Source organism: Symphalangus syndactylus, chromosome 7 (assembly GCF_028878055.3).
Source record: "Symphalangus syndactylus isolate Jambi chromosome 7, NHGRI_mSymSyn1-v2.1_pri, whole genome shotgun sequence".
Lineage (NCBI taxonomy): Eukaryota > Metazoa > Chordata > Mammalia > Primates > Hylobatidae > Symphalangus > Symphalangus syndactylus.
The window spans coordinates 26,102,712-26,117,812 of record NC_072429.2 but is presented as its reverse complement, the minus strand read 5'-3'; the positions used below and the strand labels follow the sequence as shown (position 1 = coordinate 26,117,812).

General features: G+C 40.8%; 1 protein-coding gene across 3 annotated transcripts in view; it reads right to left on the bottom strand.

Annotated features, from left to right (window-relative positions):
* ATP10B (ATPase phospholipid transporting 10B (putative)) overlaps nucleotides 1-15,101 on the bottom strand; it is a 243,782-nt gene that overhangs the window by 130,750 nt on the left and 97,931 nt on the right. Inside the window, exon 3 of one of the 3 annotated variants that reach the window (XM_063643127.1) lies at nucleotides 10,515-10,640. The exons of the other annotated variants lie outside the window; for them this stretch is intronic. The gene's annotated coding sequence lies outside the window, so the exon portion shown is untranslated. The remainder of the gene's footprint in view (nucleotides 1-10,514; nucleotides 10,641-15,101) is intronic. 3 annotated transcript variants of the gene reach the window in all.

Sequence of the window (15,101 nt, the reverse complement as noted above, 5' to 3'; positions counted from 1 at the left end):
TGGGTTGGGGATTCAAGCGATTTCATCTAAGCGTTAAAGGACAAGGTAAGCCAAGCCAAGATATCTGGCTTCTGTATCCCACTAACCAGCTGTGTGGCCATGGGCAAGTCATTATTCTCCCTGGGCCCTAGTTTCTTCCTCTGTAAAATAGAGAATTGGACTAAGTAATCCTTAAGGCCCATACACATCTCTAGCACTTTCATCTCAAGTTTAATTCTCACCTTGACTTATGTCAAGTCCAGAGGGATGCATGACCATGATAAGAGACCTTTCCAGAGGGCAGACTATTTCTTCCCCAAATGGCAGCCTGGACTCTCCATGAAAGGTAGGTGATCTCACAGCACGTAATTGCTAAGTGGCTGCTTCTTTCTCTTTTCATTCCTCTGTTTTGTCTGAGTTACTTTTTCATACGTGCTTTGGGCTGGACATTCTCACACTTCCAAAAAATAGCAGAACCCTCTCAACTTTATTATTTTTCCTCTTTTATTAGATTAATAATAACAGAGTTCTCAAAAGGTCTCCACGTTTCAAACTTCTAGTCCCAAAGTAGGGAGGAATTTCAAGAAAGATCCAACTGTCTATTGAACGTTGCCCCTTGGATGTCTCCTGAGAACGTCAATCTCAGTTTGCCTCCAAACAGCCTCAGTATCTTTACCCCTACATCTGCACTTGCCCCCATTACCTCTCTCATGGAATGGCAACCCTACCCTTTCAGTTGCCCAAGCCTTTGATTCCTCTCTCATCTCTCATATCCAATCAATTATCAAGTCCTGTTGGTTGTAACCCATTACATGTGTGTCAGTTTGCTTCACTCTCCTCTGGACCCATTGCCACACACCCATCCAGGCCACTCTCATCTCTAGCTGTGCTTACTTGGCCTCGTGATTTGTCCCTCTGCTGCCAGTTTTGCCCCCCCCAGTCTTTTTTCCACAGTGAAATCAGAAATACGTCGCCAAACTCTAGATCGATTCATGCCATCTCCTTGCTTAAAATCCTCTCTGATTTCAATTTCCCTCAGATAGCATAAGGAACAAAACTTAAACATAATTTACAACTCCTTCCCCTCATAAACTAGAGACAGACTTTCTTCCCAGCCCTGTCTTTTGTTATGTTCTCTTTAACATCTAGTCATAAGGAAATTATTTTATTTTATGTCCATCTTTCTCTCCCACTGACACACCATCATTACCAGCACACTGTAACCCACTTCCCATGCTCAAAAAGCCTAGCTAATTTGTGATTGAGGGGCTATGTGTGTGCTCCACAGTACTCTTCCTTATCCCATTTTAGCCCTTAGTTCTGGGTAGTGAACCTCTGTACAAGTCTGGATTGAGGGATTCTACAAGGCAATCACCCTTCTACCCCAGAGCTACCTGAGAGCAGTCACTACTCTACCCTCTACAGTGCCTGCTGGAAGCAGTCACCCCCTCCTACTCTAATGTCTCCTGGGAGCAGTTACTCATCTATCCCAGTGCCTCCTGGGAATAGTCACACCTCTACCCAGTGCCTTCTGGGAACAGTCACCCCTCTGCCCCAGTGCCTCCTGGGAACAGTCACCCTTTTATTCTAATGCCTCCTGGGAAGTCACCCCTCTGCCCCAGTGCTTCCTGGGAGCAGTCACCCTTCTATTCTAATGCCTCCTGGGAGCAGTTACCCCTCTGCCCCAGTGCCTCCTGGGAGCAGTCATCCCTCTCCCGAGGGCCTCTTGGGAGCAGTTACTACTCTACCTCAGTGCCTCCTGGGAACAGTAACCCCTCTACCCCAGTACTTTATGAGGTCAGTTGCCACTCTATCCCCCAGTGCTCCTGGGAGCACTTACCCCTCTACCCTATTGCCTTCTGAGGACAGTCATCACTTTACACTTCCTTCCTAGGTACAATGACTGACACTAAGAAATACTTCACTTATTTGATAAACAAAAAACAATAATTTGTAATTTAAAATTATTTAAAAATATTTCAAAGAACCTTCTTTCTATTATCTCATTTTATTCCCCAAATAATCCTATGAGGTAAGTTGGGCTTGTATTGTAATGGTTCTTTTCAGCCATAGGCATTAAATTCCTCAAAATCTCCAGTTAGAAGTAACTGTGGTTAAGGAACTTAAGAAATCATAATAGAAGTTCCCTGTTTTTGGATGAAATTTTGGCAGTATAACAAAAAACATTTTAAGCAAAACAACCAAGGTAGCATGTGAAATAACGTCAATATAAATGACAGTTATTCATGTAATTAAGAATGTGTATGACGCAATTTCACTTGGGATCTCCTCCTCAGAACTTTTTAATGCTTGCCTCTCCTGACACAAGAAACTTGAAATTACTTTTGTTTGTAGCTAACATCTGTTATGAAATATTAAACAAAAATTATTTTGATTTTATGACTCAGGGCTTTTGACTTTTGTCTCTTTTGATCTGAGGGAATTATGAAAAACTGAATTTTTGAGATTGGTGAGTTATTGGGGAAGTGTTTTGAAACTCCTTTCCCATTACACAAGATTACAAGTTCTTAACTCTGTTCGGGAGGATTTCTGGCCAAGATACTTGTAACAGGATGACCTCCTATGTCTCAGGAAAGGCTTTCCCAATAGAACCAGGGTACACTTCTAAGAACACAATTCACCTGCTTTCAATATTCTTTATCTTTTAATAGTAGTTTATGCCATCTCTATTTTCTATATACCATTTTTATTCTTACCTAACCCTTTAGTTTCCTCTTTTCTTAAAAATGACTTGATATTTGCATATACTAGAACTGAATATATACTGGAACTGAAACTGTCTGGGTCAACTAGAAGATCTGCAGAAGCAAATTTTTTCATACTGGATTTTCATATGTGATGAAATTGTGGTTTGGAGGATGTGACTGTGGGTAATTATTCATTTTTCCATATATTAGAGATGAATCTGATTGCCCTTTCTTCTGGAATATTTATAATAATTTATAATGTATATAATTACATATAGGCATAACTTGGAGACTGCAGGTTTGGTTCTAGAATACGACAATAAAGTGAATGTTGCAATGAAGTGAGTCACATACATTTTTTAGTTCCCCAGTGCATATAAAAGCTATGTTTATACTATACTGTAGTCTATTGTGTGCAATAGCATTATGTCTAAAAAATACATAGCTTAATTAAAAAATACTTTATTGCTAATAAATGTCAGCCATCATCTGAGCTTATAAAAAGAGTTATAATCTTTTTGCTGTTGGAGAGTTTTGTCTTGATGTTGTGTTTTTTTTTTTAGACGGAGTCTCACTCTTGTCACTCAGGCTGGAGTGCATGGTGCAATCTTGGCTCACTGCAACCTCCGCCTCCTGGATTCAAACCATTCTCCTGCCTCAGCCTCCTGGGTAGCTGGGGCTACAGGCGCCCATCACCACACCCAGGTAATTTTTGAATTTTTTAGTAGAAATGAGTTTTCACCATGTTGGCCAGGTTGGTCTTGAACTCCTGACCTCAGGTGATCCATCTGCCTTGGCCTCCCATAGTGCTGGGATTACAGGTATGAGTCGCCATGCCTGGCTTGTCTTGATGTTATGGCTGTTGACTGATAAGGGGGGTGGTGACTGCAGCCTTATGAAATGTGTTTCTTAAGTAATAAGACTTGAAAGTTGAAATTACTCCTTCATCCATAAACTACAGAATGAATGTTATGTTAGCATGCATGAAAACAACATTAATCTCCTTGTACATCTTCATCAGAGCTCTTAGGTCACCAGGGGCAGTGTTAAGGAGTAGTAACCTTTGTTATTGTGGTTGAGAGACAGGATCTTACTTTGTTACCCAGGCTGGAGTTCAGTGTCATGATCACAGCTCACTGCAGTCTTAAACTCCTGGGTGAAACTCTCATCTCAGCCTCTTTAGTAACTGGGACTACAGATGTGAACTACCATGCTTGGCTATTTTTCTTTTTTTTATTGTTCGTAGAGACAGTTGCCTATGTTGCCTAGGCTGATCTTGAACTCCTGACCTCAAGTGATCCTTCTGCCTCAGCCTCCCAAAGAGTTGGGATTATAGGCATGAAACACTGTGTCAGGCCAAATAGTAATCTTTTGAAAAAAATTTTTTATTTTCTTTTTTCTGAGTAGTAGGTCTCAACAGCAGGCCTAAAATATCCAGTAAACCATGCCATAAACAGATGTGCTATCCTCTAGGCTTGTTGTCCTAATTTACAGAACACTAGCAGAGTATATTTAGCATAATTCTTAAGGACCCTAGGATTTTAGGAATGGTAAATGAGCATTGGCTTCAGGTTAGAGTCACTAGCTGCATTATTCTCTAACTAGAGAGTCAGCCTGTTCTTTGATATTTTGAAGCCGGGCATTGACTTCTCTCCAGCTATGAAAGTCGTAGATGGCATCTTCTTCCAATACAAGGTTGTTTGTCTACATTAAAAACTCATCTACACTAAAGATCATTGTTTAGTATAGCCACTTTTACCAATTATCTTAGCTAGATCTTTTGATAACTTGCCACAGCTTCTACATCAGCACTTGCTGCGTCACCTTGCAGTTTTATATTGTGGAGATGGCTGCTTTCCCTTAAACCTTATGAAATAATCTCTGCTAGCTTCCAACATTTCTTTCTTTTATCTTTTGTTGTTGTTGTTGTTGTTGAGACAGAGTCTTGCTCTGTCACCCAGGTTGGAGTGCAGTGGCATGATCTCAGCTCACTGAAAGTTCCACCTCCTGGGTTCACGCCATTCTCCTGTCTCAGCCTCCCAAGTAGCTGGGACTACAGGCGCCCACGACCACACTCGACTAATTTTTTGTGTTTTTAGTAGAGACAGGGTTTCACCGTGTTAGCCAGGATGGTCTCGATCTCCTGACCTCACGATCTGCCAGCCCTGGACTCCCAAAGTCCTGGGATTACAGGCGTGAGCCATGGTGCCCAACCTTATCTTTTGTTTTCTAAGACAGGGTTTTTCTCTGTTGTCCAGGCATGTCCAGGAGTACAGTGGTATCATCTCAGCTCATTGTGGCCTCAACATCCCAGGCTCAAGCAATTCTCCTACCTCAGCCTCCCAAGTTGCTGGGACTACAGGTGCGGGCCACCATGCCTGGCTGTTTTCTTTTGTATTTTTTTTTGTCGAGATGGGGGGTCTCACCATTTTGCTCAGGCTGGTCTTGAACTCCTGGGCTAAAGCAATCTGCCCACCTTGGGCTCCCAAAGTGTTGGGATTACAGGTGTGAGCCACCATGTCCAGCCCCAACTTTTCTTCTGCAGCTTTCTCACCTCTCTCAGTCTTTATAAAATTGAAGAAAGTTAGGGGCTTCCTCTGGATTAGGCTTTGGCTTAAGGGAGTGCTGTGGCTGGTTAGACCTTCTATCCAGCTCTATAAAACTCTCTTCATATCAGCAATAAGGCTGTTTTGCTTTCTTACCATTTGTGTATTCACTGGAATAGCACTTTTAATTTTCTTCAAGAACTTTTTCTTTGCATTCACAACTTGGTCAACTATTTGGTGCAAGGGGCCTAGATTTCAGCCTGTCTTGGCTTTCAACATGCATTCCTCACAAAGGTTAATCATTTTCTAGCTTTTGATTTAAAGTGAGGGACATTCAACTTTTCCTTTTACTTGAACACTTAGAGGCCATTGTAGGGTTATTTATTGGCCTAATTTCAATGTTTCTATGTCTCAGGGAATAGGGAGGCCCATGAAGAGGTAGAGAGATGGGGGAACAGCTGGACGGTAGAGTAGTCACGACACACACATTTAGAGATTAAGTTTGCCACCTTACATGAGTGTGGTTGGCGGTGCCCCAAAATGATTACAATAGTAACATCAAAGATCACTGACCACAAACTACTATACCAGGTGTAATAAATGACAAGGTTTAAAATATTGTGAGAATACCCAGAATGTGACCCAGAGACACAAAGCCAGCACATGCTGTTGGAAAAATAGTGGTGGCGTTCTTGCTCGATGCAGGGTTGCTGCAAACCTTCAATTTGTAAAAAACACAGTACCTGTGAAGTGCAATAAAGGAAGTTCAATGAAGTGAAGAGCAATGAAACGAGGTTTATCTGTGTTATTGTATAATTAATATGGATGTAATTTGTAATAATAAACAATAAAAATGAAGAGAGGTTAAGTGGCTTAAGGTTGCAAGAATAGTCAGTAGTAGAGTTAAAATGAGGTCCCCACTGTGCATCCCAGACACCTTGGCTCTTGATTTTTCTACCTCAACATGAGCCAGAATTCCACTTAGGTTTACCTCCATAGCCTGAGTCATCTGTGATTGCCCTGGTTAGTTTGTTTAAAAATAACCGTTTTATTTTGAAGTAATTTTACATTTACAGAAAAATTGCAAAGATAATACAGAGAGTTCCTTTACCTGAGATTCTCCTAATCTCACGTAGCCAAGATACATCAGTCAAAAACTAAGATACAGGACAATGAACTAAACAACAGACTTTATTCAGATTTCACCTGGGTGATTTTTTTCACTTCTTAACTTAGAAAGCATTTCAAATTAGAGAAAAGTAGAGACTGGCCTTAGTGTCACAGTGACACATAGCCTCAGGGCACCAAAAGACTCAACGGGTCGAAGATTTGTGGACTGTTGGTTTGTTTTAATATTTCTTTATTTTATTTTATTTTAATTAATTAATTTATGTATTTATTTAAGACAGAGTCTCGCTTTGTCGCCCAGGCTGGAGTGCAGTGGCTCTGAGTCAGCTCACTGCAATCTCCACCCCCCAGGTTCAAGCAATTCTCCCGCCTCAGCCTCCCTAGTAGCTGGGATTACAGGTGCCTGCCGCCCGCCATGCCTCGCTAATTTTTGTATTTTTAGTAGAGATGGGGTTTCGCCATGTTGGCCAGGCTGGTCTCAAACTCCTGACCTCAGGTGATCTGCCCACCTCAGCCTCCCACAGTGCTGGGATTACAGTCATGATGCACCGTGCCCAGCCCTCTTTATTCTCATCCGAAACAATACTAAGCAACTTTCTAATGTGAGTCACACTTCTTCTGACTCTTCCACTACAGTGGGATCCCCCAAATCTAGGACTTCCTGAGCTGGTATTGCTGGACAGTGATCTGGCTTTTTAAGGTAGGAACCCTGGGCTCTTGATGACAGCCAATCACAACTTTCTTGCTGCATTTGAGATGCTGAAGGGACTCTCTGGTTATTATAAGACTCATTAAATTGCAAGCAAATAAATTTCTCGACAGAAACTTTCCATAGCCATGAGACAATATCACATACTGTTTTTCCTTTATTGTAATATGCACATGTTATGTTCTGAATAGCGGCACACAAATCCAAGTACAGCTTTCTGAAGAATAATAGACCAAAGCTGGTAATCTGTTTTTTCTTAAAGAAAAGCCTATTAACATCAGATGAGTGGAAGAGAATCTATAAAGTCAAAATGACTAAGAATCTCCTATGACAAGACCACAAACCCACAGAAGCAGAAACAGGAGAAGAAAGAGAAGAGACAAAAAAGAATTTAGAAGAAAGTAGAGACACAGGCTTCAGCATTTAAGTACTCTTGTGGCTTGAATGGCAAAATGCCAGTGGAGACTTGGAGAAGCAGCACATTGATAAATCAATCAGACACTACAAGCTTGAAGAAGAGTGATAGAGTGCTGTCCCCTGGCTGGAATGTCTTATGGGGGTTGGGAGTTGCACGTGCCTCCAGGAAATATCCACCTTCAGAAGACTTAGTCTCTGAAGTGCAATTTCCCCCTCTTCATTAAACCTCAATTGTTGGCAAGAGACCATGGATGTTTAGAAAAACCACTGGGCATTGCTTTTTATATGCTCATCTGATTGAGGCCACTGAGGCAGACCCACTGACATTCCCTGGTGTCCAGGGAGGTGGACAACCATCGCAACATTTTTAGGGTGTCGTTGAGGTTTTGTTGTCTGATTTTTAAAACAAAACTAGTATTCTTTCTGGGGGTATTTTGGCTTATTATTCTGATATAGGAAATTGAGATAAAAGCAAATTAACACGTGTAGGAAGCTATACTCAACCCCTTCCCCCTTCCAATCTCTAATAACTTCATTCTGTCCTTTCATGAGAGAGCCAAGGAGATAACACCCCATCTAGTGAGTGGATAATTAATTTTGATTTTCTCAATCTTTTTAGAGTTGTACATGTGAGGATCTGGTGACTTTTTACATCTCCAATATAATGTTCTCTATCACAAGTGCTTCTTAATTGTCCAGGATATAGGTATGACATCTAGGCAGCTTTACTTTCCTTTGGACCATTAGTAAGACAAATGGCTTTGCTGTCCAGCAGTGTGGGGTGGGGCGCTGTTGAGTACAGAATCATGTAGAGAAGCCTCTGATGGTGGCAGAAGGCATGTACGGGTTTGGAATCTGTAATATCACCGGGTATAAATTGAGAAGAGAAGTGAAAGGCAAGTTTGAGTTAAATGTATTCCGCCCTTCTGCTATGTTCCTGTGGCACTGAGACTTGTTCTACATCATGATGGAAGAGCTGTCTGTTTAGGGAAAAATCCATCCTGACTCTGATTTATCTGCACAATGACAACAATGCAAGGTTCTTGAATTATCTCATGGATTAAAGACCCCTTAGAGACTGAGATTCAGACAGTGTATACTGGCACCATGATAGCAAGCAGACAAATGATACACACCAGAGAGCCAGGCAACAGACCTGTGTAGATATGCGAGCTAGTTATGTGACAGATATGGCCTTGCAAATCAGTACAGACAGACAGACCCCTTGGAAAATAGTGTTGAGACCATCAATAACTCATATACCAATGACAACAAAAACTTGTTTCTACTTCAACACAAAAAATAAATTCTAGGTGCATTAAAGACCTGCTTCATTGAGGGATAGGGTGAGGATTAAAACAAAATACAAGAGCATATCCTTATGGTCTTGAGGTAGGGAGGAAACTCTTAGGGCACAGGTATCAATAATGAAAAATTGATAAATCTCATTACATTAAACTTTCTGTGCCCTAAACAACGTGGAAAGGTAAACCACAGATTGGGAGGAGATGTTTGTAACATTATTAGATACACAAATTTGAAAAGGAAAAGATAATAGAAAAATAAAAAATGACACGAACAGTTTATTCACAGAAAAGAAATCCAAATATCTCCAAATCATACAGTTATTTTCAGCTTACCTAGTAATCAGGGACATGTCAATTAAAACAGCAATGAAGTTACCTTGTTATACCATCATCAGACTGGCGAAAAATGAGAAGTCTAATTAAAGTTGAGATTTGGCAAAGATGAGATGCAATGGATACTTTCATAAACAAATTTTTGTGACCATTTTGAGAAGAATTTAGCTTGCTTTATTTATTTATTTATTTATTTATTTTTGAGACAGTGTCTCACTCTGTGGCCCAGGCTGGAGTGCAGTGGTGTGCTTTCGGCTCACTGCAACCTCTGCCTCCTGGGTTCAAGCAATTCTCTGACTCAGCCTCCTGAGTAGCTGGGATTATAGATGCCTGCCACCACGCCTGGCTAATTTTTGTAGTTTTAGTTGAGATGGGGTTTCACCATCTTGGCCAGGCTGGTCTTGAACTCCTGACCTCGTGATCCACTCTCCTGGGCCTCCCAAAGTGCTGGGATTACAGGCGTGAGCCACCATACCCGGCCAGAATTTAGCTTTATTAAGCCGTGTTGAAAGTGCACATGTTCTTAGACCCAGCATTTTCACATTTATATACATACCTTGAAGCAATTTGCACACATGTGCACAAGGAGACCTTCAGAAATATTAATTACATCATCATTCAGTAAATGTCAAAAATGGAAACAACTTAAATGTCCATCAAAGAGTAGAATAAAAAAATTGTAACATATTTATAAAATAGAATACCTTATGGCAGTTAAAATTGTACTATATCTCATGAATATATAGCATATAATAATGTCTTATTAAGGGTTAACTGTTACTTTGCTGTAAGTACTACTATAAGCACTTTGCATGTCAATATTAATTCATATAACTCTCATAACAACCCTGTGATGGGGGTACTATTAGCATCCCCATTTTATAGATTAAGGGAGTAAGAAGCAGAGAAATTTAAGTATTTAAAGGTCTCATAGCTGTCGGTGGCAGAGTTGGGCTGTGAACCAGCCCATCTACTCCAGAATTGGTGCTTTAACACTATACTTGCCTCATAAAACAAACAGAATGCTAGGAAACAAAATGTAAAGTTGAGCAAAAAGTTCCACTGGGAAGACGATACATCGGAGTCTCCGTTATCTAGGGTTAGGTTCAGCCACATTTAACAACTACAAAAACAACAACAATAAGTGGCTTAAACAAGGTAGAGGTTTCTTTATGACATAAAACAAATCTAGAGGTAGGTAGTCCAAGGCTGATATGGAGGCACCAAGGTCCTGCGGGACCCTGTTTTTTCTGTTCCATCATCCTTAGCTCTGGTTTCCATCATCAAGGTGATGTCATGAACCAAAGGACTATTGGAGCTACATCCACCTCAGTCATGTTCCACATAGGAAGAGGAAAGAAATGGGGAAGCAAAGCAAAAGATATACCTGTCAGCGGAGTCCTTTTAAGGAGGTTAGCCCAGTGACCTTTGCTGTGCCCCTATAGCCACAAGAAGAGGGAGCAGATGTAGTCCTTTAGCTGAACAAATTGTTGATCAGAATAAATTGCAAGTTCTGTAAGCAAATAAAGAAAATATTGAGTAGGCAACTAACAGTTCAGTTATAAATGCTATTTATATAAGGATTAAAACAATGCTACATATTCTTTATGCAAAACTATACTGTTTTGAATTTTATATATACTTATGATGGTAGAAAAACGTGTGGAAATAATACCAAGTTTAGGACAACAGTAATGCTTGGAGGAGAGGAATTGGAGGGGAATACACAATAAACTTCAACTCTATCTCTAACTTTTTTCAAAGAAAATCTAAAACAAAAATGATGTAATGTTCAAATGTGATTAGCTGGATAGAAGGCAAAGCCTGGTGTGTCTTTGGGGAGCGTATGTATATCTCCAATTCTCTTCTTCTGTTGTTCAGTTCTCTTTTTCTGTCTCAATTTTCTCTCTTCCTGTAGAAAAAGGTCTGAATCCCTGAGAACTGCCTTCCCTGCTAAAAGTTCAAGCCCTCAGTGAACTTGGGACAGTTTGTTCCAAAGTGAAGCAGTTTGGGAGAGCACCTGCTTTAACGGTGATATATTGGTTGAGAGCTTATCAAATATCACACACTAAGCTAAGCCTTTCACCAATATGAATTTATTTAATCCTCACGAGATCCCTGGCGCTAAAACTATTGTTATTCCCATATTACAGAAGAGGAAACTAGGACTCAGTAAAGTTAAATATCCTCCCTAAAACCCTACAATTCACGGGAGCATGTTCCAGGTTGGAATCCATACTTGTCTGACTTCAGAACTGGGGCCCAAATCTGCCATGCTGTACTGAGACGCTTAATGAGCTTTATTAAAGTCCAGTCACACTCCCTGCTCCATCTCCTAGTAGACTTCTAGGAAGGGCTCTCTGGTGTGTACCCAAAACTAGTCACAAGGGATAAGGCGGGGTGCCGAATCTGGAATGAAAACATAGGTTGGATTTACCCTGTACTTGGTGGGATCTCAGTTGGGGGGCCACAGAGGGCCAGCCAGGCTGAGATTAAGGAGAAAGCAAGCAAGGGGCTAATTGCTCAGAGAGAGGATTTGGTCTACAAACTAAAGAAATAGGAGGGCTGCTTAAGCATTTTGTTATTCATGGTCTTGCCTCTGCAGGGCAGAAAGCAGCAATGTACTTGAGGTAGAAACTTTGGCCAGGAATCGGATACATACACTGACGTCCCTAGTGCCATTTCTTTCCCAAATCTAAACTAGGTGACTAGTTTTGGGTACATACCAGAAAGCCCTTCCTAGAAGTCTACTAGGAGATGAAGCAGGGTGTGTGACTGGACTTTAATAAAGCTCATTAAGTGTCTCATTACAGCATCGCAGATTTGGGCCCCAGTTCTGAAGTCAGACAAGTATGGATTCCAACCTGGAACATTAATCACTCTGCATTCTCCTTGTCTTAGTCCATTTTGTGTTGCTCTAACAATACCATTGTCTCAGAACATCAGAGACTGGGTAATTTATAAAGGAAAGAAGTTTATTTAGCTTATAGTTTTATAGACTGTGAAGTTCAAGGGCATAGCCCTGCTTTTTGGTGAGAGTTTTTGTGCTGCATCATAACATGGTGAAGAAGATCATAGGGGAAAAGTACTCACACAAAGAGACAAAACCCCAGGGGTGTCCTGGCTTTATAAGAACCTACTCTCATGGGAACTAATCCATTTTGGTGAGAACTAATCCAGTATCATCATAGCAAGAACTCACTCACTACCTTGGGAATGGCACCAAGCCACCCAAGGGGGATCCGACCCCATGGCCCAAACACCTTTCATCAGAGCCCACCTTCCATACTGCCACATTGGGGATCAAATTTCAACATGAGTTTTGGTAGGTACAAACCAAACCCTAGTAATCCTCTAGAGTGCTCCTCGTGGACAGGGACTACATCTGGTTCCAGATCCGCCACTGTCCCAGCACATAGCATGAACTTGAATGTTGAATGAACAGATGAATAAACAAAGGAATAAGTAAACTCAACAGGATTGAAGTTCGTCAGAGTTCTCTGGACTGGGACTGAACAATTAGCCAATAAATAAAAAACACTGTATTAGGTTGGTGCAAAAGTAATTGGGGTTTTTACCATTAAAAGTAATGGCGGCCGGGCGCGGTGGCTCACGCCTGTAATCCCAGCACTTTGGGAGGCGGAGACGGGCGGATCACGAGGTCAGGAGATTGAGACCATCCTGGCTAACATGGTGAAACCCCGTCTCTACTAAAAATACAAAAAACTAGCCAGGCATGTTGGTGGGCGCCTGTAGTCCCAGCTACTCAGGAGGCTGAGGCAGGAAAATGGCATGAACCCGGGAGGCGGAGCTTGCAGTGAGCCGAGATCGCGCCACTGCACCCCAGCCTGGATGACAGAGCGAGATATCGTCTCGAAAAAAAAAAAAGTAATGTCAATAACTGCAACTACTTTTGCAACAACCCAATAGTTCCTGGAGGGCAAAGGCCAATGCGTGATTTGTGTTTGTATGCCTTGCCTAGCACTGTGCCCATAGCCGTGCTTGCTGAATGGTTGTTGAGTTGAATGGAGATGAGTTATTACATAAAAACAGAGATTTATACCAATGGACTGGAATGGCATAGGACATTCAAGAGATCCATATGTAAAGAGCCAGTGACTTGTCTGAACATAATCTCAAAACTCTACTATAAACATTATTGTGCTCATTAGGATAATATTATCCTCATTAGGAAAAGTAAAATAATACGGCCATTATTTGGTCTATTCTATGTGCCAGGTGCTGTTGAGTAGATTATCTCTAATACTTACCATCACTTTGCAAGGGAAGTGTGATTATTACCATTTTCCAATGAAGAAACTCAGTCCCAGAAGGTTAAGCAGCTTCCTGAAGCTCAGATTATAAAAGACCCAGGCAGGATTTATATGCAGGTCTCTCGGGCCTATCATTCTGCCATCCCAAGAAAAACTAACAGAGCTATTATGGTGGTTAGACTTTTTCCTTTCACAAATGGAACTGCAGCATCAACAAATGGCAGGAAAGAAGCTGCATTTCTTCCTTCAGTAAAGATTCTGAAATGTCCTGTAACTCCTCCCAAGGCATTGGTGATTTTGTGGCTACTCTGAATTTACCTGAATTGCAACTGCTAACCTAATTGTTTTCTGCTGGCAAATCTAGTGAATGTAATATAAGCCCTTATTTCCCCTTGGTGTGATGTTATGAATTGGTATTATGCTTATGGGAACTCTTTGTATACCATAAAAATACCAACACTAATCATGAAAATAAATGAAGGGGAAAATGACCCCCAAAATATGTGCTTTTGCAACATTTATTAGAAAGCAAAAATGAAACACTGAATGTAAAGGCTATAGTATATTTCCTTTCTTTTTAAATAGGCTTAAAAAGCTAAGTGCAATGGAGTTTAAAATGAAAACACTGGCTTTCTTTCCTGGGAAATATGTCTCTTAACAAGCTTCTTCAGCACTCTTCTTTGCTCCAGGGTCTTCTGGACTGAATGAAAATTAAAGTCAGCTCTCTTACAACTTTTCTTATGAGTCAATATGCCTGAAAGCTTCTTCAATCAGGCGTTGGCCAAGAAATCTTGATCCTTGTTGTGTGATATAAAATATTCTTTGCAATTACTAGGTTATTTCAACAATTTCAGCACAGTTTTCTGGAAGATTCTTCCTTTTCTTCTTTTCTGCATTTGCAGCTTTTCCTTGAGTTTATAGCCCTCTCTTCCTGATAAGCTCAAACCATCCTTTCCTCATGTTGAAAATTCCTTCCTGGATGTTTTACCACATGGGTTCTTAGTTTTTCAAAGAGAAACGTTGCCTTGGTCAGCACTGTAGCTTTGGTAGAGAAGCATATAATTTGCATGCTGCTTACAAAGGTTTGCAATAAAAAATTATTCCCTCCCACAACTAAGCCAATTGCTTTTTATTATTGTTGATTACACTGGACTGATTTCAATTCCCTCGTGAATAATTGGCATAAGATTTGATTGAAGTAAGCCTATTGTAAATACAAGTTGGTGTTGTCATGAAGTATGTGCATATGTGTGTGTGTAAATATTTATAATAAAAAACAGTTTAAACATGGAAAGTTGCCATCTGGGCCTTCATAGGTTGGAGACTGTGCACACATCTTGCTTTTTTTGAATCACAGGACAGGATGTCAGAACATCTCGGGGTTCATGGACCATGGTGCTCTGTCTGTATGGACTGTTAATACATCCTGAACAATGAATATCCATGGGAAATCATGATGATGCTGACTTGATTTATAATACTGATTTTTATCAAAAAGAAAATAAGGTTTTGAGGTACAAAATAGATTCTGCTAGATATCTAATACTGCCATGTCAGGGCTAATGCTCTCACTTTTGCCTCATTTAGGCCCCAGGCCGTTGCCACAAGTGTCACTGCATAAAGGAAGAAGTGTGACATAAAGAGTTCTGAACAGGCTTCTGCAGTGCCACTCAAGATTTCCAGTGAAGCTTCTGAAAATT